The 20037-nt window shown below is 36.9% G+C and overlaps 1 long non-coding RNA gene across 1 annotated transcript in view; it reads left to right on the top strand.

Annotated features, from left to right (window-relative positions):
• Positions 1–2366: 2366 nt before the first annotated feature.
• LOC144377170 (uncharacterized) overlaps positions 2367–20037 on the top strand; it is a 227194-nt gene continuing 209523 nt past the window's right edge. Inside the window, exon 1 of the long non-coding RNA XR_013437852.1 lies at positions 2367–2742. This is a non-coding gene — a long non-coding RNA (uncharacterized LOC144377170). The remainder of the gene's footprint in view (positions 2743–20037) is intronic.

Raw genomic sequence — 20037 nt, 5'->3', positions numbered from 1 at the left:
TTGTTCCACTTCTTTACCAGCATAGGCTAGTGTCAATGTTCTGGATTGATCATTGTATTAAGTGTGTAATGGTATAAGCTACACCTATGATTGACACTTATAGAATAGGGTCAATGATCCTGGATTTTGATCATTGTAATAAATGTATAGTGGTATCTCCTTATTTTAATTTGCATTTCCTTGATTACATATGGCATCTTTTCATATGCTCATTTGACATCTGAATATTTTCTTTGGTGAGGTATCTCTCAAGGTCCTTGGTCCATTTTGATGATCTTTTATTAGTACATACCTATTAAGAATTGTTATGTGTTCTAGACTTCTTCATTGTTATGTAAAATTCCTCTTTATCTTTGAAAACTTTCCTTGTGTTGAAGTCTGCTTTGTTTGAAATTAATATAGATACTTTTATTTTCTTTTGATTGGCTCTATCACAGCATTTTTCATTATCTATTTACTTTTAATCTATATGTATTTGTGTTTTTATGTTTAAAATGATTTCTTGTAGCCAACTTAGGGCATTACCTTTAAGAAGAATACGCTGACAAACTTTGTCTTTTAAATGATAAATTTATCCCAATAGCATTCAAAGTGATTATTGACATATTTGGACTAATATCTACCATACTTGTTATTGTTTTCCATTTGTTGATCTTGTTTGTAGTTCCTATTTTTGCCTTCTACTTGTTTGCTGTCTTTTGTGGCTTTAGTTAATGCCTTTTTACATATGTGAGTGATTTGGGGATTGAACCAAGAGGTCTTCTACCCACTGAGTTACATCCCTGATCCTTTTATTTTTAGACAGGGTCTTACTAAGTTGTCCAAGCTGGCCTTGAACTTCCACTCCTTCTGTCTCAGCCTCTAGAATCTCTGAAATTACAGGGACATGCCACCATGCCCACAGCTAGTGCATTTTATAGGATCATATTTTATGGTTTTAGTATGTCATATACTTTTTTTTTTGAAGTTTTTAAAGGGTTGCCCTAGATTTGCAATATACATTTACAAGTAATCCAGTCCACTTCAAATAACACTATACTGCTTCCTTCCTCCATCTGGTCTCTTGCATCATTGCTGTCATTCATTTCACTTACACACGGGAATGCACGTGGGGTATGTATGTGTGTGTGTGTGTGTGTGTGTGTGTGTGTGTGTGTGTATTAATAATACATGGTTGCTGTTATTATTTTGAACAAATAGTTTTTAGTTAGGCCCATTAAGAATAAGAAAAATGAGAGCTTTTATTTTGCCTTCACTCTTCTTTCTTTACTGTTTTTCTTTTCTTTATGTATATTTAAATTTCAGGCCTATGTAATTTTCCTTCTTTATATAACATTTATTTTAACCTTTTTTTTCTGCAAGGCAGGTCTAATGGCAACAAATTCTCTCAATTTTTATATGTTTTGGAAAAGTATTTCTTATTCACTTTTGAAGGACAGGTTTTCAAAATACAGAATTTAAAATAGTGTTTCTTCCACCCCCCTCCTCTTACCACTTTGAATAATTTGCTTCATTCTGCATGGTTTCTGATGAGAAGTCAAAATTCATTCTTCTCTTTGCAAGTTTGAGGTCAGCCTGGGCCAACTTAGTAAGACCCTGTCTAAAAAATTTTTTAAAAAGGACCTCTTAGCCAGAGGTGTTTTCTTTCAGTATTTTTTCTTAATCTTCAGTGTTCTGTGATTTGAATATGATATGCCTAATTTATCTTGGCATTACCTTGCCTGGTCTTTGATAATTTTGGTTTTGTGGCATGGTGTCTGATATTAATTTGGGAGAAATTCATAGTTATTATACTGTAGATATTTATTCTGCCCTTTCTTTTTTTTCCTTCTTATATTCTTGTTACATGTATTTTTACCTTTTGTCATTGCCCCACAGTTCTTGGATATTCTAGTTCCCACCCCACACTGGAGTCTTTTTGTGTCTGCTTTTCAGTTTTTGATACTCTCATCAGGATATTCGAAAGCTCAGAGATTCTGTCCTCAGTCATATTGCGTCTTCTAATAAACCCGTCAAAGGCATTCTTCATTGGATTTCTAGCATTCATTTTTGGCTGTTTTCTAGAATTTCTGTTTCTCTGTTCACAGTGCCCATCTGTTCTTGCTTGTTTGCCACTTTATTGATTAAGGAGAGCCTTCAGCTCTGTTCCTTCTTGCTCCTCAACCAGTGTTTATTAGCAAACCTCATGATTTTTCCCCTGATAGTCAGACATGATCTAATGGGTAAAAAGAACAGCTGAAAATAGGACTTTATTATGTGGTGGTTGGGTGGGGACGGGAAGTGTTCTCCAGCCCTGTGATCAAGACTCAGTCTTGAGTGAGCTTGTGCTACTCTTGACTATAAATTTCAAAATTTCTTCAGCTGGGGCTGGCGGCTGGTGTTGGGGTATGGCCTGGAATGTCTCTAATCTTACAGATTAGTTACACTCTGCAAATCCCCGAGCAGGTCACGTTCTGCTTAAATAATTTCATCTGTGGACAGCCTTAATAAGAACAGAATCCCACTCATGTATTCCAAAATGGTTCCTGCTCTCCTCGTCCTGCTGGGCACCTGCAAAGGCTTTTGTTTGCTTTGTTTTGATGCTTGCTGGGAGACCCTCATAGAGCTTCAGGAGGTGAGATTCCAGAAGTGCAGCTGTCCCTCCAACCCTGGTGTCCTGGAGTTTCATCTTTGAATTCTCCACACTGAGTCTTCAGCAACTTGTTGACTATGTGGCTCTGGTTCCCAAGGACTCTCTGCCTGGTAAGTTCTGATTTTCTGTATCTACCAGTTTGCCTCCTTAATTTGGGGATCCCTGGTTTGCCCTGTGACCTCATCTCTGTGGAAGAGTTGTACTTTAACATATGTTCGGCTTTTTGCTTGTCAGAATGGAGTTGTACCCTCTCAGTAGTTTACATGCTTGGCCAGGAACTGCAGGTACTCACGGTGCTGTTTGTACTGTCAGATATATCAAGCTGGATCCTGCCTCAGAGCCTTTGTACTCCATATTACTTTGCTAGAGGAGTGCTCTTCTCTTTTCTTTCTTTCTTTTTTTTTTTTTGGTGGTTCTGGGTATGGACCCAGGTGTGTTCTACCAGTTTCGTATGCATCCAGTCCTTTATTTTTTATTTTGAGACAGAGTCTTGCTTAGTTGTCCAGACTGGCCTGGAACTCGGGATATCCCTGTTTCAAGTGACCTCACAGCTGGGGCCACATGTGTTCCCCTCCATGCCTGGCTTCACCTTTGACTTAATGGTGGCTTAGATTTTTCTTATCTCAAGTGTCATTGTATTTTTTTTCTTTGCATCATTTATGAAGCATAGTTGCCTTATCTTGCTCCTACATGGCACTCTATTTTTTATCCTTGTTAGATCCAAAAATTTATCTTATTATATTTCCTCGGTTTTCTTTTTTAATGGTATTTCCAGCATTGAGATTTTTTTTTGCCAGGTTAATGCTTTATACATATTTATGGATATGTTGAATGGGTAATACAATGAAAAAATCCTAGAAATACTAACTCCCCTGAAAATACTGAGAGTAGTCCTCAGACTGCCTTGTGGGGAACATATGAGGCTGGCTAGATGGTGCTCAAAGGGACTTGAAAGAGGGAAAACCTAGCAACACCATCTTCTTCACCCCTGTATAGGGAGAAAGCTGCTCAAGGAAATGCATGAAAATTAAAACATCCAAAGGAAAACGAGCACAGACGCAGGGAGCCTTTTCCACAGGGTCCCCAGGTCCTCTGTACTGTCTGAGGTACTTCATATGCAACACATTATCTCATTTCACCCTCACACCACCAGGCAAATAGGGATGTGAACCCTGCTCCCTATATGAAAAACCTGACTTGAGGCAGGTAATTTTCCAAATGGTGGCCATTTCTAATTTAGGGAGAACTGAAAATTCAACTCAGGTGGGCTTCAAATCCTAACACTGAAGTATTATGCATTTAATTTACTGGGGGTAAACATAAAATAGAAATTATACTTTTGGGCTTATAGATCAAATATGCCTAAATTCTACCTTTTAAAAACTCAGTTTTGCATCAGTTTACTGCCTGAGCCTTTGGATCTTGAGCTCTGAAAGGGGAAAAAAAAGATTTTGGAGAACAGTAAAAACTCTAGATACTTGGTTATTATACTCATCCTCATATTAGGGGGAGAGCAAACAAGTCCTGCTCAGATCTCTTCTGAATATTCTTAAAACCAGGAATCCAGTCTTGTAGAGGAGGAGGAGGAGGAGGAGGAGGAGAAGGAGGTCTGGGTTTTAATCTCCATGAAATCAACTCTTCACTTGCCTTCCTCCTGGGGTACTTATCCCTGGGATGCAGTGTAAAGAACTCTAAGCAGTGTGGCAGTGGGTAGTCAAAGTCTTCTTCCCTCCAATATACAGTGAGTTGCAAGACAGCAGGACATTCAGATATAGAAAAGATCACAAAAGGTGATAGATAAAGTTTTAATCATAACTGGTCTGAGGGTTCTCTGATAAAGTGAAATAATTAGATTCTACCTATAGATTAGACCCAAAGGCTTTTTTTTTTTTTTTTAAGTTTTAAGGATAATTAAGTTTTAGACAATTCTGTTGGGTAAGAGAATATGGATTTGAAAAATTGTGGGAGTTGGGTTTTTGTGATCTTTACCTTGAATGTCAACAGTTTTCCTCATTTGCCTTGTGAGCCTAGTGCTGTCATGTTCAAAGTGGGTGCTGTGGCCATGTAAAGTGGGCTGATAAAGAACATCAGTGTTGACAATCTCGGGCTGAAACAGAGCTTTGTTATTTATGACTTTGTATCTTTGGGCAAGATATTTTATGCCTTTGACCCTTAACTTCTATGTGTATAAAATGGAATTGATAATAATTATTTATGGTTTGATATAAAACACATGTTTTCTTTTTTGGTACTAGGGATTGAATTTAGGGGCACTAAACCACTGACCCACATTCCTCAATCCATTTGGTATTTTATTTAGAGATAGGGTCTCATTGAGTTGCTTAGTGCTTCACTGAGTTGCTGAGGCTGGCTTTGAACTTGTGATCCTCCTGAGATGCTTCAATTACAGGCTTGTGCCACCGTGTCCTGGCTAAAACACTTAATATATTTTACTTCCATATTTTTTTCCTCCCAAGTTCAAAATTGACCTTTGTTGACTCTAAAATTGCTGTTTTATTAGTACTAGATCATGATAGAAGCTGTTAATTGCCCTTTAGTATCCATTTCCATATATATATACATACACACACACACATACACACACACATTAACTAATAAAACTCCTCTAGTTTTTCCAGGCACATTTCCACCTAAGAGCTAAACTTATCCAGCATTGCTTATGACCAAGTGATACATGAATCAAAGTTCTAGGTTGGTATTGGGATGTAGCTCAGTGGTAGAGTGCTTGCCTGGCATTGTAAGGCCCTGGGTTCAATTCACACACACACCACACACCACACACACACACACACACACACACACACACACACACACACACACTTACACACTCACTCACACACACTCACACATACACACACACACACTTCTAGATCAATGGTATTTGAATGGAACTGATGTGAACAACTTACAGGTCATATTCTCAAAGGTGCTAAACTTCCTTTCTTTCGACAGACTAGAATGCATACATAGTATAGTAAGTCAGTTTCAACCTTGTGGATTTGGAGATGGCAGAGAAATAAGAAAAAAGGAACATGGGTCATTTGATAACCATATGGAGTAGGGTCTCTTTGAACTGATTATCGGATTAGGCTTTTATATGAGGAAAATACGCTTTTTAAAAATCAGCTCTAGGGTGACCATAGTTTTCTTTACACAGGATATTATCTTTGTCATTTCTTTATAATGAAAGCACCCTTATCATATGCTTTTTGAACCTTTATATTGTGGCTTTTCTCAACTGTTTTAATCTAGATTGAAACAGTTGAGAGCAAAATTTGGGAGATATTTAAACATTAGATTCTTTGGGGAAAGAGTTTATTTGAATGATCTCTAATTTCTTCTCAAAACAAGCCAATGTTTGTTTCTCAGTCTTCAAGTAATAGAGACTAAATCTCACTTTGAGCAAACCACTGCTCACAGTTGATAATACCTTTATTTACTGTGACCACAGCAATCATCTGCACTAATGATAATTAATTTGAGAGAATTAGAGGATTGATTTATTTAATGAACCTATGGGTAATTGAGAATTTCTTTACTAATGACATCAGGGAAATGAGACATGTTAACATCTAAGACAGTTTGTAATGGACATGTGCATCCCTTAAAAGAATAAAATCTTATATTCTCATTAACTCCCTTCCATTTGAAATGAATGTTTTGGTTTATCACTTTTTATTATTAGATTCATGTCTACACTCATGATGACAGCAAATTGGCAATGCTTTGTTTACTTTGGCTTCTTCTAAAACAAAGGGGAAGTATGCAAGTGAACTTAAGTTTGTGGAGCTGCTATGTATAGGTGACTGTATCTTATTTGATACCTGTACATATTATTTCTTGTCTCAATAATATGGTATATAGTGTTACTTCCACAATTAGAGTTTTAAAGCAACAAACATATTTGGGTCAGAAATATGTGTTTGGCTGCATTTACTTGGTCACTATCTGGGGCTGACCAGCTGTTGAATGACCTAGGATAGATGTGCTGTGGTGACTTGGCTTTATTTTCACTGCCTTCCATCTTTTATTTATTTATTTTTCATTGAAAACAATAGCCATTATGTATTTGCAGGCTGCTTTTTCTATAGTTTCCAAACAAAAATTAAACAGGGTTAGTTAATATTTTTACTTGGTATAACATCCAGGTGAGTAAACTTCAGGATTCTATTCCCTTTAGAATTGACATTACACACATATGAAACAAACCTAACCTCTGCATTCAGCCAAGATCTGTCTACTCGGCCTTCATTATGACTTGTTTGGCATGTCACCTTTCAGTTTAAAGGTAATGACTGGAATAATAACACTCTCAAACTCCTATGTCACTCTTCTGCTGGGCGTGTTTTAGTCTGCATTTACTATGAAGTTGGTTTAATGATTTGGTTTAATTTACTTCACAGAGAGGATACCGAGCCAAGATCTGGTTAAGATGTGTGGCAAGCATCTCAGACAAGCCAGGAAAGAGACCAACTCTTCTTCTGATAGTCTGGGACATGTCCACCAAAATAATAATACCCAGGAACTTGGACCAAGCCCCTAGGGCATAGAGAGAAGTAGAAGTCCAACAGCAGGCCCCTCACTCTCCTCTCTGCCTGTCATCAAAGGACCCTGTCCCCATCTAGCTCAGAGTCACTTTAGATTCTTAGAGGTGACTAGGAGTGAGTCACAGAAAATCATGCAATTTGGGTTTAGGAATGCAGCTTATGGGCATTTTCTTAGCATACAAGAGGGCCTGGGATTGATTCCATAGAACTGCAAAACCAACAAAGACACAGCAAGTTTTCACAATAGGAAGGATTCTTAGAGTGAAGCTTGCCAGAAATATAAAAATAAAAGAGTGGTCTTTCATTTTAGAGTGCAATAGACATGTTTTCAAGGTGATGGCAGAGAACAGGAGTGAGGGCAAATGGAAAATTGCTGGTATTTTTCAGTTTCTGCTTGTCAAATACACTCATATATACTGATTGTTCATCACAAGGAACATGGTGTATTAGCTGTAACAAAATATCGTAACCTTGGTTGCTTAAATAACAGCCATTTATTTCTACTTTTTAAAAAATTGGTACATCATAGTTGTACATAATGATGGGGTTTGTTGTTAAATATTCATACATGCACACCATGTACCAATACCGTCTGGCCAGTATCACTTTCCAGCATTTCCCCTTTCCCTCCCCCTGGTGCCTTTCCTCTACTCATCTCCCTTTGATTTTCATGAGATCCTCCTCTCCCTTTTCTTTTCCTTTTACCTCTTCAGGCTCTACAGATGAGAGAAAATATAGGACCTTTGACCTTATGAGTATGGCTTTCACTTAACATAATGTTCTCAAGTCCATTTTCCTACAAATGGACAGCCATTTATTTTTGCACAGTCTTGGAAGCTGGAAGTTCAAGATCCAGGTGTTGTCAAGTTTGGCTCTTCTGATGCCTCTTTCCTTATAGATGGCTGTCTTCTCTTCCACAGGTTCTGTCTTCTGTGTGCACGTTTCCTAGATGTCTATGTCCAGATTTCTTCATCTAATAAGCACACAAGTCAAATTGGATTAGAGTCTATGGAATAACTTCATTTAAGTTATAATCACTTCTTTAAGGGCCTTATCTCCAAATACAGTCAGTCTGAGCTACTGTATTTCAATGTATGACTTTGGGGGAGGCATATTTTAGCCCATAAAACATGACTAAGCCTAGACTGTGAAGGCATGAATATGGGGAGATATAAAAAATTGGGGGACTATATTTCCCTTAATCTACCACAATGCTAACAAAACCACCCAATGATTATTTTTGTGATTTTTTTTTTTTTACACACGAGGGAAAATAAGGCTCAATTGGATTTGAATCCCCCATTTGTTTTTGTTATATGAACTATTGATGGATTAAAATGAGGGATCATGCGAAATCTTTGTACTTTCAGCTTTTACCTATTTGAGTTCAGGTTGACCTTATAGAGTGACAGTGTAAGCTCTTGGCATAGCCTGCCTGAGCAATGACTTGACTTTGTGTCCTTGTGTTATTTAACCTTTACATGGGTCCTATGTTCCTGTAATGTAGGAATAAGAGCAATTCCTACCTCATGGAATGAGGAATTAAATCTTTTAACATATGTAAAGATTAGATCACTGTCCGGTGCATAGGAAACACAAATAGCTTGCTATAACTGCAATGATTATTGAAATCTTATTTAGTAAGTGAGATCTATAAACAAAACAGAATTCTTTAATCAGAATAACCTGATGATCAGAGTGAGAAATAAGATAAACAGTTTGGCTGAAAGCTTTTTGCGTATTAACTGGGACTCTGCTTCAAGGAAATCAAATACTCCACTAAGAAATTCTCAAGTACTTATGTTTTTTATAAAGTTGTAATATTTCAAAGTCAATTTTCTTTAACTGTTTATTAAATAGTGAGCCTATGGTGTCAGTTAACTATTTGGACCATCTTTTATAGCTTCAAACTGACTTTCAGCTTCTAGTTTTCTCTTTTCTCTAAACTATTTAACAAAATGAGGTGAGATCCAGATTCTGAAGAACTTTGGTTTCATCGCACTACTCCTCTTGATACGCCTTCAGTGGCTCTCTAGGACCTATGGGAGAATATTCTGACCTCTCTTTCTAGCGTGCATCACAGTCCACAGCATGAGGGCCTCACTTTCCACAGTTCTCAGTGTGGGCTTTTAAAAGTAGGCTGCAGATAACACTGGCTACTTTGCATCACAACTTTCATTTGCCCACCACAATCATTTTGTAGACACTTATTTCCTACTATTTTCACCAATCAAGTAAACTTTCACATATTAACATTTGGCCTCTTTTGATAGATAATGTGAGAAACTGATATCAATTTGCTGTTCGAATAAAAAAAACTTATTTTCTAATATAATTTGTTACAATTATTGGCTAAATTAACAATCACCATTAAACCTTTATACTAGGCTCATACAAATGCTACTCACATCTAAGTAGCATGGTGCACGGTGGTTATGTGTCTTTTCCCTGAAGGTAGTAATAATTTCTTTCCTTATTCATTTGCATAGTTTTCTTTGTGCCCATGAGTAATTCTTCCCCTATATTTTAAGAGCTTCTTGGTGTAATTTTCTACAAGGGCAATCAATTTTGATCCTCAATTAGTTCCAATTTATTTTTCCCTCCAAAATAAACCCTCAACTCTCATCAGGAATTTGCTTCCTATGTGAAGGACATTGCTTTCATCTCAGGAGTTCTCTGTTGTCATACTTGAAATCCCCTTTGCCTTTCTCTAGATTGGGACCTGGTCACTGAGATTCTGAACAATTTGTTTCTCTGTTTCTTTGCATAAACCTTGAGAATGAACAAAAATTTTCTAGAATATTGAAGTTCTTTGCTAAATAAAGGAAGGTTTTAATGCAGCAAATTTTAATGTATTTCAAAAATTGTGAACACAATGTCCATTTAATAGCACACCAGCTAAAGCTGAATTTTAAGTATTTCATTAGAAATAGAATTTGGAACTTTGTAATTCTTCAGAAATTTTAGATGAGTCAATTTCTGTTTTCTATAACCCTTTGTCCTCATATTATACAACTTTACTCATGGTAGAAGATGAGGCAGATTCTATATTTACTTTAATGACTAGTGGCTAAAAGAAGCAATCATAAAATTCAATGAACAAAGGAAAGATTATTGTGGGACAATTTCCTCTCTAGATCATTTAAACAGATTAATAAAAAGAATATTTACTACCTACATCTGCATCACCTTAGCCATGGATGGGCTGACTCTAACTTTTTATGATAGTATAAAATTCATTTTTCACCTTTAAGTCCCCTTAAGTTGTCCCCATTGTACGATGAAATAGCTGAGGGATGAAATGTGTTCAGAATTTGTATTTGTGCATCTAAGTGTTGTAGGAGGAAAGAATAGAATAAGTGAGGTGCTTCTAAATGGTTTCAGTACCTGACTACTATTTCTCACTTTTCATCAGTTTTCACTAGTAGTCCTCTGGGGGTAATATGAGTGTGGGAAAGAAGTATGACAATCATAGGAGTTTCTGTTTCTGACCCAATCGGTACTATCTTATCTTTTAAAGAGTGTGGCCAGAGACACTTTTATACTATGAAGAGATCTCTAAAGTGAAACTATGAAGAAGCCATTCTTAATTTTTTCCTGTCATTTTTTTCTGTGTCATGCTACAAACTAACAACATTTTGTAATTTTTTTCCTTCTTCTCTTCCCTACTTCCTTCTCTGTGTCCTTTGTTTTCACTTAACATGTATTTTTAAAGGATTTGTTGTGTGTCTTATAACATTAAAAATGTTGAGTATGTAGAAATGTAACACGGTGACTATCAGAAGAGAGGGTAAGAGGAAGGGGAACAATATTACAATTAACTAGGATGAATACATCTAGAGACCTAAATTACAGCATAAGCAATGTTAACTCTTCTTAACATTGTGTACTAGAAAAACTGAGTAGATTCTAGGTGCTTACTTCCCCCCCACGCCAAAAAAGGTAACTGATGACATGATGGATATGCTAAATTGCCTACTTGTAGTGACCATGACTGTATATGTGTATCAAAGAATCATGTTGTAGATCTTGAATTGATACTATAACAAAATGTACTAACTTGCAAGTATTCACCTGACAGTTAAATTTTATGAAGTTTCACCTTCCTTCACATAGAGAATGGGCATGTTTTGATGGGATCTTATTATCCAATTGATTCCAAGGGATAATACTAAACCCTCCAATTTGCTCTGTATGCAACCTAATTATATCAGGGCTTCCCTTTCCCTTAACATTTCTTCCAGTATTCCTTATTTTTGCCTATTCGTCCCATCCCTGAGACTTGAAATTTCTAGTGCTTTCACTGAATCATCATTGATTTGCCTTTTACTGTTAATTTCCAATTATGCACCAAATCCTGATTATTTTCCTTCATTTGTCTACCTTTTTACCACATCACATCGGGTGGCATCCCCATAATAGCTTTTTAGTTGGTATACCTCCAGATCCAATTGGCCTCCCATGACTACCGAGTGCCTGCACAAATGCCTCCTGTTTGAAGGACTTATCCAAGTCCCCATGTTTAACTTCACAGTCCCATTGTTGGATTTATATTCTTTCAATTTTGATTTGGTAGTCCCATGGAATCTGTTTTGGTTAACCTGTCCATTGACATGTTTCTATCATCCTAGTAACCAAGCTCTGGTCACATGTCCTAGATCAGGTTACTCTCCAAACTGAGTCTCTCCATGCCTATGGTTTTTAGTTTTCTTCCTGCATTCTTGACTTAGCATTAACTATTTTGTTTTCTTGGCTTTGAGTCAACTATTAATTGTGAAAGTAGAAATTGCATATTAAACAGGCAGATATGATTTTTGATTTTGCATAGAGTGCAGTCCTTTGATGAATTGCAGAGTTGAAGAAATAAGTACAAGTGCTGTTGGGGTAACCACAATTCAAACAGTAGTCTTTCCTGGGTATAGAGTAGAGGGCAATCATAACCTTTGATCTGATCTTGACAATGCACTGTCCCATGGAGAAAAATCACTCATGAAATTATTTACTTAACATACACTATGAACCTTGAACTGTGATAGAGCCTTTAGTTACATGACAAGGTTTATTTCCTTCTCCTAAGTATCCTAATATCTAGAAGTACAAATATGTATATTTAATTATAGGTATAATTAAAATAGAGACTTTATCACATTGTTTTGAGGATTAAATGAAGAAATGTCTTTAAAGAGCTTAAAACAGTGCCTGGCAAATAGAACACAGCATATAAATGTTTGCTATTAATTTTACAGTGAACATTAATTATGTTCACAGGCTAGGAAACTATAGAGTTTCCAGCATGTAAATATTGTTTGTCCATTCATGGATTCTCCCGAGGCTTTGCCTACGACTTACCACCATGAATTCCATGTTCATTCATTATCTTTATTTATTTTTTTAAAAACTGTTTAAACATCTTTTATATGTTCAGGCTGTTCTAGGTATTAAAAATAAGACAAGGTCTTTACTCTCAAGATGCTCACATTTCTTTCTGTCCAGCACTTGAGGAATGAAAGTGTTCTAATAATTTGACTTCCTGCAACCCTGCTTTTTGCTATAAATGATAAATGTGGACAATTTGGATCTTTTTGAAATAAGGAAAAATGCAATCAAATTACTAGGAACTCTCTAGGGCCTATACAGATTTAGAGGAAATACTCTTTATAGTCCACATTGCAACAGTACAAGCCATGTTCCAGATGTAATAATAAGCTGTAGGAGAGCTAAATACATCCTTTCTGATGATCTTCAATTGTCACAGCTGTTATTAGGTGTATTTTTCTAAATCCTTGGAAAATTGGTAACCTATAAATGACTAGTTTTAAGCAGGACATCCTAATTCAATTTGTAAGATACAGGGGAAAGAACACTAGATTTCAAATCAGAAGATGAAGGGTTAATCCTGGTTTTATCACTTTCTAGCCAGATGATTTTGAGTAAACCATTGAATGTCTTCATTTGTGAAGTAATATGAATAAATGCCTTAGAATTGATGAGAGGATTGCAAGAGAGGTTTTACTCAAGAACTTATAAAAATATCTGGGAGAAAATATATGGCAGCTATATTTTAAATGGGGTTGGCTGTGACCATACATATATATATGTATGTGGCCAGGCTGTGATTGTATGTATACACATGACTCATAAAGTGTCTTCCAAAGGCCATGTGCTAAAAGCTTGGTCACCAACCTGTGGCACTACTGGGAGATAGTGGAACCTTTAAGAGGTTGGGCCGAGTTGGAGGAGATGGGCCATGGAGGTGTGTCCTGGAAGGGTATAGTTTGTCCTGGGCCCCTTTCTCCTTGTCTACTTCCTAGCTGTCATAGGTGACCAGCTTTCCTTCATCATGCTCTTTCACTATCACGTACCACCTTATACGAAGGTCCAGAAACAATGCAGCCAGCCAGCCAACCATGGACTAAAGCCTCTGAAACGAGAAGCAAAATAAATCTTTCCTCCTCCTAAGTTGTTTTTCTCAGGTGTTTTGTCAGAGATGGAAAGCTGACACATTACTTCACCCAACCCACAGAGGATTTGAGAATATTATTTTCTTTGATGTGTCACAAACTTTTTACACAATTTTCTTGATGTTGCTTACTAGCGGTGGCAATGTCAACTTTGTCCTTTATGACTTGAGTCACAGAGAAAGCTTTGTTCACATGTACTCGGTAGATACACAATAAATTCATATCGGGATTGAATTCTTGGAGACGGTGACATGTCTAGCATATTGGAAAACTCTAGCAGGTTCTGAATAACTCATCTAAGCTAGATATTAATATACTTCAGCTTCCTGGAGGTCAGTCATCTATCACAGTGACCATGGGGTATTCCTTCATGTCTATTTTATGCAAGCTTACTTAATACACTTGCAACAGCAAATTGTCATGTGACGTGCTCTAGGAGAAATTTGATATCAATTTGTCAAGCATGATTTAGGAATAATGAGTCCATTTGCCCAAGCTATGGTGGTGAGGACAGCAAGCAATAGATGAGGTGATACGCTAGAGGTTCTTTCTAACTCTACTTATTCCTTGACTTACTAAACAAGGACATTTCCTCTGTGAATTATATTGAAGGCTGGCTCTTCCCTTAGAGGCTGTAGGACTCCCATCAAAATAATTTAATGATGAAAATGAAGCTGGTCTAATTGAATTCAGTATGAACCAAGAGTCATCACCTTAGGGTGGGTTTAGCCCTGAGCACTTAATATTCTGCTCAGCAGCTTGACTTTGTGGCAAAGCTAGAGCTGTTGTCATTGCAGGCTTTAAGCTCAGGAAGATATTTTTCTCTTTAATACAGGAAATGGGAAGCTGGAATGTGCCTGGAATTGAGATAAATGTAGGCATTCACCTTGACCACTTAGGAGCTTTTAAAGCCTGACACTTCATCAGCAAGTAAAAATCAACTCGGCAGGTCTCAATAAAGCTGATTTCCAAAACTAAAAGCGAATTATTTTTTCTTTCCCTTCAAAGGTTCATGTTCTTTAAAGAACTCAACTCTCACCCTATCCTCTTTAGGAAAGAATTTTAATGAGTGTCAGTAGGATTCCCAAGTCTCTGCCATGGAATTTACTTGCAAATTGATTTTTAAAAATTGGGTTGGAAGCTCTAAGGAGAGAATTCCCTAACTCACCCTGCTGTGAAATACCATGCTCACCTCCCTGTTGTCTGATCCTGCCTCATTTAACCAATGATGTTTAAGGGCTAAGATTCAGCCTTCCATTTCATTTCACTAGGCCTCTGAAAGAAAATCTAATGTTAAAATTGGTCCATTATCTAGACCAGTTTAATTTGTGTCTTAAAATGACTTTGGAAATAAGTTTTGATTAAAAAGTTACACCAGTGATGCATTTTCAGTATCACAAAGCAAAACCTATTTGAAGAAGTTATTCCTGCATGCCAGATTGAGCAGAAGCCTTAATTCCCTTCAGTAACTGTGTAGGCGAAAAGAAATTAGGACGCTGGTGAATAAACAGGAAGCCATAAAAATTGCAGACATCTTTGCTATTTGTCTTGTTTTTCCATCGAATGGATTGTGCAGTCAAAAATTACAACCACAATCGAATGTAAAGTATTTTAAGAATGAATACACACATTTTTTTCCCTCAAATAACTATTAACAACCAAGAAACATATGCTTCAGTGAATACTTTTAGTTGAATCATAAACTACATTTCCAACAACTGTCTGTTGGAAGCCAGTTGAGACAGCCACACAGAGGATGTTAAAGCCAATCAAGCTCTCACAGAGCCCATCTGTGTCTTCCCTGCGAGTCTCCAGCTACTTCTTTGCTCTGTAGTTCTCTAAACTGTACAATTCCTGCTTTGTTTAGGGATGTTCTGTTCTTTTCATACAACTGTGCAGTCAGTTCCTCTATAAATTAAGGAGAAAATTAAAACCCTTATTTGCTCATTAAAACTCAGTGAGGGGAGTATAGTCATCATTTGTTAAAGATATTGAATTTTGCAAAGATTTAATTCCTCCTATTATTGGATATTTGTAGTATTTGATCAATTCTGTTGGGAAACCTGAGCGACGAGTCACAAACGGCAACAACAGGGAAATAATAAAACAAAAAAGAAGAGGTAGGGTTGGTGTTGAATGCTGGGGTGGATGAGGAGTAAATAAGATGAAGCCTATGTAAGATGCCAAGGCCTATTATCTAAGGTTAAAACGGTCATCTAAGGTTAAAACAGTCCAGAGACGGCAGTGGGAAAGTACCAATTCACTCACTATAGCAGAGCCAAAGGCAATAATTTGATTCCAAGAGCCACACCAAGATGAAATCTATCCTGGAGGTGGGAAAACTCTTCCATTCAAATTGATTCACTTGTGCTGCTATGATGAGGCAACTTCTGAAGGTCCCAAGCTGCACTGGAGATCTGGGGTTCTTAGAATTTTCTTAAAAGAATAAAGAACATTTTCTTGAAAGTGCTGGAGAGGCAATTAACATAATCCAAATGGGAGCTAGTCACAAATAGCAAGACTTAATTTTAGTACAAATGTCTATAATATACATACATATGCAAGAGTCAAATAATCCTTACAATTTAAAAAATGGCTAAAAGTTAATCTCCCTGTAAACCTGCCAATGAACTTTGCATGGATAAAGGTATAAATAGAAGCTGCTGCCTCTAACCTATGACTGTCTTTCCCTTTTTCTACTTCTCTGCACAAAACTTTGCTCTCACTTGTATACCCAAGCTTTATCTGCAATCCTGCATTTGGCCATCAACAGCTTCCTGGCCTTTACCAGCATGACTAATGTGTATTAGTCATATGGCCTGTGCCCGGGAAGATGGAGCTGGTAAGGGAACACTCAGGTATGGGAAATGGATCTGAGGACATTTGGGTAGTTCAGGGTCAGGAGTAAGCACTTGTAGTACAGCTTTTTAGAATGGTAGAGTGGAAGGGAAGCATGGGTGTGGGGAGGTGAGGGTGAGGAGATGGGGAAATCTGGGGAAGAGCTCCAGGTATGCATAGCTGGACCCATATACTTCTTGCTCTACCAGGAGAGTAAAAAATGGACAAGAGCTATAGGGGGACATTCTGATGCCTGGGGTCTATGGGTCGGATTTCATCCTTAGCAACTTCCCATTGCTGATACATGACTTGGCAAGGGAAATCTTTCACCACCTGGACATCAGGAAATATCATCTTAATGTCCACCTCATCTTAATTTCCAATGACAAAAGTTCTTGTCATGCAAATCAAAACACTATGATCTTTCATACTTTATATCATTTCTTATGTTGTATCTATTCAGGCCTAAAAATATCCTAGCAACTCTTGAAAATCCGTGTCACATATCACAAAAGTTGTAAGAACTTTTCCTGGCTTCCTCAGGAGTTCACTGACTACTCCTTGGTGCCCTTTGTATCATAGCTCCTATATTGTATTTTAATTTTTGGTTTCCTCCTCTTCTTGAGTCCTCAGCACCTGGCATTTCATAATTGCTGCATAATATTTGCTGAGTTGATTAGTTCATTGGACTGAATGTTCTATTCCAATGAGAAATACACTTAAGACTTTCTGTCTATGGCAAGTCTTACCTTAATTTTCATTTCTCTCCTTCATTGTCATCTTATTCCCTAATTTTTATCTTTCCCAGCCACATCTTGTTTTCTATTTTCTACCATGTTCTTGTATTAATTTTAGGTTCCCAGTCAAGTTTTTGACTTTGCTGCTTTATATAACTCTGCAGTTCACTTTTTCATGAGAAATGAGAGAGGGGGAGAGAGCAGATACATGCAAGTGTTTGAGTATTGGATTTGTAAGGTCAGACCAGCTAATGGAGTTATTTTGATAGGAAGTGACATGGTGAAGTTTTTTAGAAAAGTTGATCTGACTCATTAATCTTCCCTTCTAGTTGCTTTTGGCAGCTGAGTCACCTTTCAGACCAATAAAATTTAGGGTTGAAAGTCTTTAAATGAGCTGGTGGGAATAGATAATTTTTAATCTTAAACTAGAGAACCTAGATGATAATAGCAAATAGTGACTATGTAGTGATTAAGGTGCAGACCAATTGTTCCCAATTAATCATTTTTCAAGTTTTCAGGGTTGTCTAGCTCCAACTGTGTTTGTGCCCTGATTCAATGCATTGCTCCAATATATTTTAACCAAGCTTGAATCTACATGCACAGTTTACTCATTTATTTATCATCCTTATTAATATTAATAGTGAGGCCAATGACAGGCATCACACTAAGCCCTGAGGATACAAACACAAACAAGAACTTGTCCTTGTTCTAAAGAAACTCCTAGTATGTAGAGGGCAATAATTACAGAATAACACAAGGGATGATGTCTAATTCAGCTTGGAACATGGATAATGAGGCAGGTTTTATGAGAATATGACATCAGATCTGGGTCTTGCAGGGTGCTTACCCTTTGGGCATTGATGGGAATAGATACTGAATAATGCAAGTGGGAACATTTGTACCAAACAATGTGATCCTTTCTTGGAGGACCCCTGTGTTGAGCAAAGGATGGGCACAAGTGCAGGGCAGGGGAAAGACACCACTAGGGAGCTGACAGGGCCTGGGTTTAAATCCCTGCTCTGATCAATTGACTTAGGTTATCTGAGTCTTGGTTTCATCACCTGTTAAATGACAATGATACTTACTGGACGGAGTTCTTATAGGGATTAAATGGGATAAAGCTTGTGAAATCCTCTTCTTAAGGATGCCTTTCCTTTCCAGAAAAAGTTAATCTCTGATCTGTAGGAACTACAAATAAAATTGTCAGGTAGGTGTTAGGTCCTAAGCTGACCTCAGTCACTCTGTTATACAAAATTCTGGTTCATATAAGAAAAGAGGAAATAGACACAGAAGATAGAAACATATTAAAATATCAGATTCACTACTGGTAAAACTCAATTGAAAACTCTGTGGCCAAACAGCTGGAAAACTATATCTCCTTAGATTAAGAGTCTAAAAAACAGCATATTTAAATTTGAGTGGGAATCAGTTAAAAATAATGTTCTGAAATTAAAACAGTGAGGCAGAGTAGCAAAGGATGTATATGCACATTTCAGAATAAACTAGCCACTTGTTAGTTGTGATAGCTTGCAGTACTAGAAGCAAAACACTTTCTTTGCTCTCCCTGCTGTGCCCTGAATCTGGGGAGTTTTATGCATCTCTGCTAAGCTCAGAGAATATAGCTAGTGTTGGACCATGAAATATGGTAGAAGAGGTTTTTATTACTTGCAGAAGGAAGCTTCAAGAGCCAGAGTGTGGTTGTCCTTATTTCTCTTCCACCTGCCACCATGACAAGCAATATTCCAGACAGAGGCTGGAATAAGTTGGTGGCCTGCAGTGAAGATGAAGAGTAGATCAGTGGCTAACCATGATAAACATGCACCCTGACCAGAAGTTGATGTGTTAAAAGCCACTAAAATTATTGGGTTATTGCAGCAAAATCTAGCCTCGACTGAAGTCATTATTAAATCATACCACGTAAGCAATTTAACTCAATGGGTCAAATCTGTCCATTAAGTCTATACTTGTCAAGATTGTGTGGTTTTTGAATAAGTTCTATGTGAGGCTATTTAATTCTTTTTGGCTTGTTATAAATTCTGCAAACATCAGGGGTTTTTCATACTTTCATTTATCAAAAGAATAATACATGATGAGAATGAACATTCAATTTTTTTCTACTTCATTAAATTTTTTGCAACATACCTCTCTATTTGAATCTTCTATCCTAATATAAACACATGTTTGTTCTGTTTATCTTATACATTGGTTTTTACCTATAACCTGGCAATGACTAAATGCTAGGATCACATCTATTGTGTACTCTATCCCTACCTATGCTGTGCTAAAATAACTGCTAAGAAAGAGAAGTATAGTTAAATGTCACACTTAGCTTCCAAAGAGGGCTTCTTTTTAGAAGAAAGTTCTAATTTTGGAATTTTTGAATACAATTGCCCTACTAATAATACAGCATATTTTAATATAAATTTGTGAAATTAATAAATCTTATTTTAAAAAGAATAGAGGTAGGATCAATTTTTCTATTGTCTTCAAACACTAAAGAAGCACATTTTTGTGGCATTTATGTAGTTTACTGCTAATCACAGAATTTGTTTCTAAATGACTCTATCTTCTATCAACAATAAATGAGTAATCCCCTGTCCAGGATACCGCATTACCATATAATGTAAAAGAAAAGGGAAAGGAGGATTTTGTTCTCAACAGAACTGAGGTAAGATCAGTATATGGAAAGAATGTGATCACCTGCAAATGGCATAAGTACTGCAAACTACATGTAAGGAGTTGCTGGCAGGATTTAGAATTAATGATAGGAAGTATTAAATGGGAAAAGGATTAATATTATA

Source organism: Ictidomys tridecemlineatus, chromosome 4 (assembly GCF_052094955.1).
Source record: "Ictidomys tridecemlineatus isolate mIctTri1 chromosome 4, mIctTri1.hap1, whole genome shotgun sequence".
Classification (NCBI taxonomy): domain Eukaryota; kingdom Metazoa; phylum Chordata; class Mammalia; order Rodentia; family Sciuridae; genus Ictidomys; species Ictidomys tridecemlineatus.
This window is presented reverse-complemented; position numbering and strand designations above follow the sequence as displayed.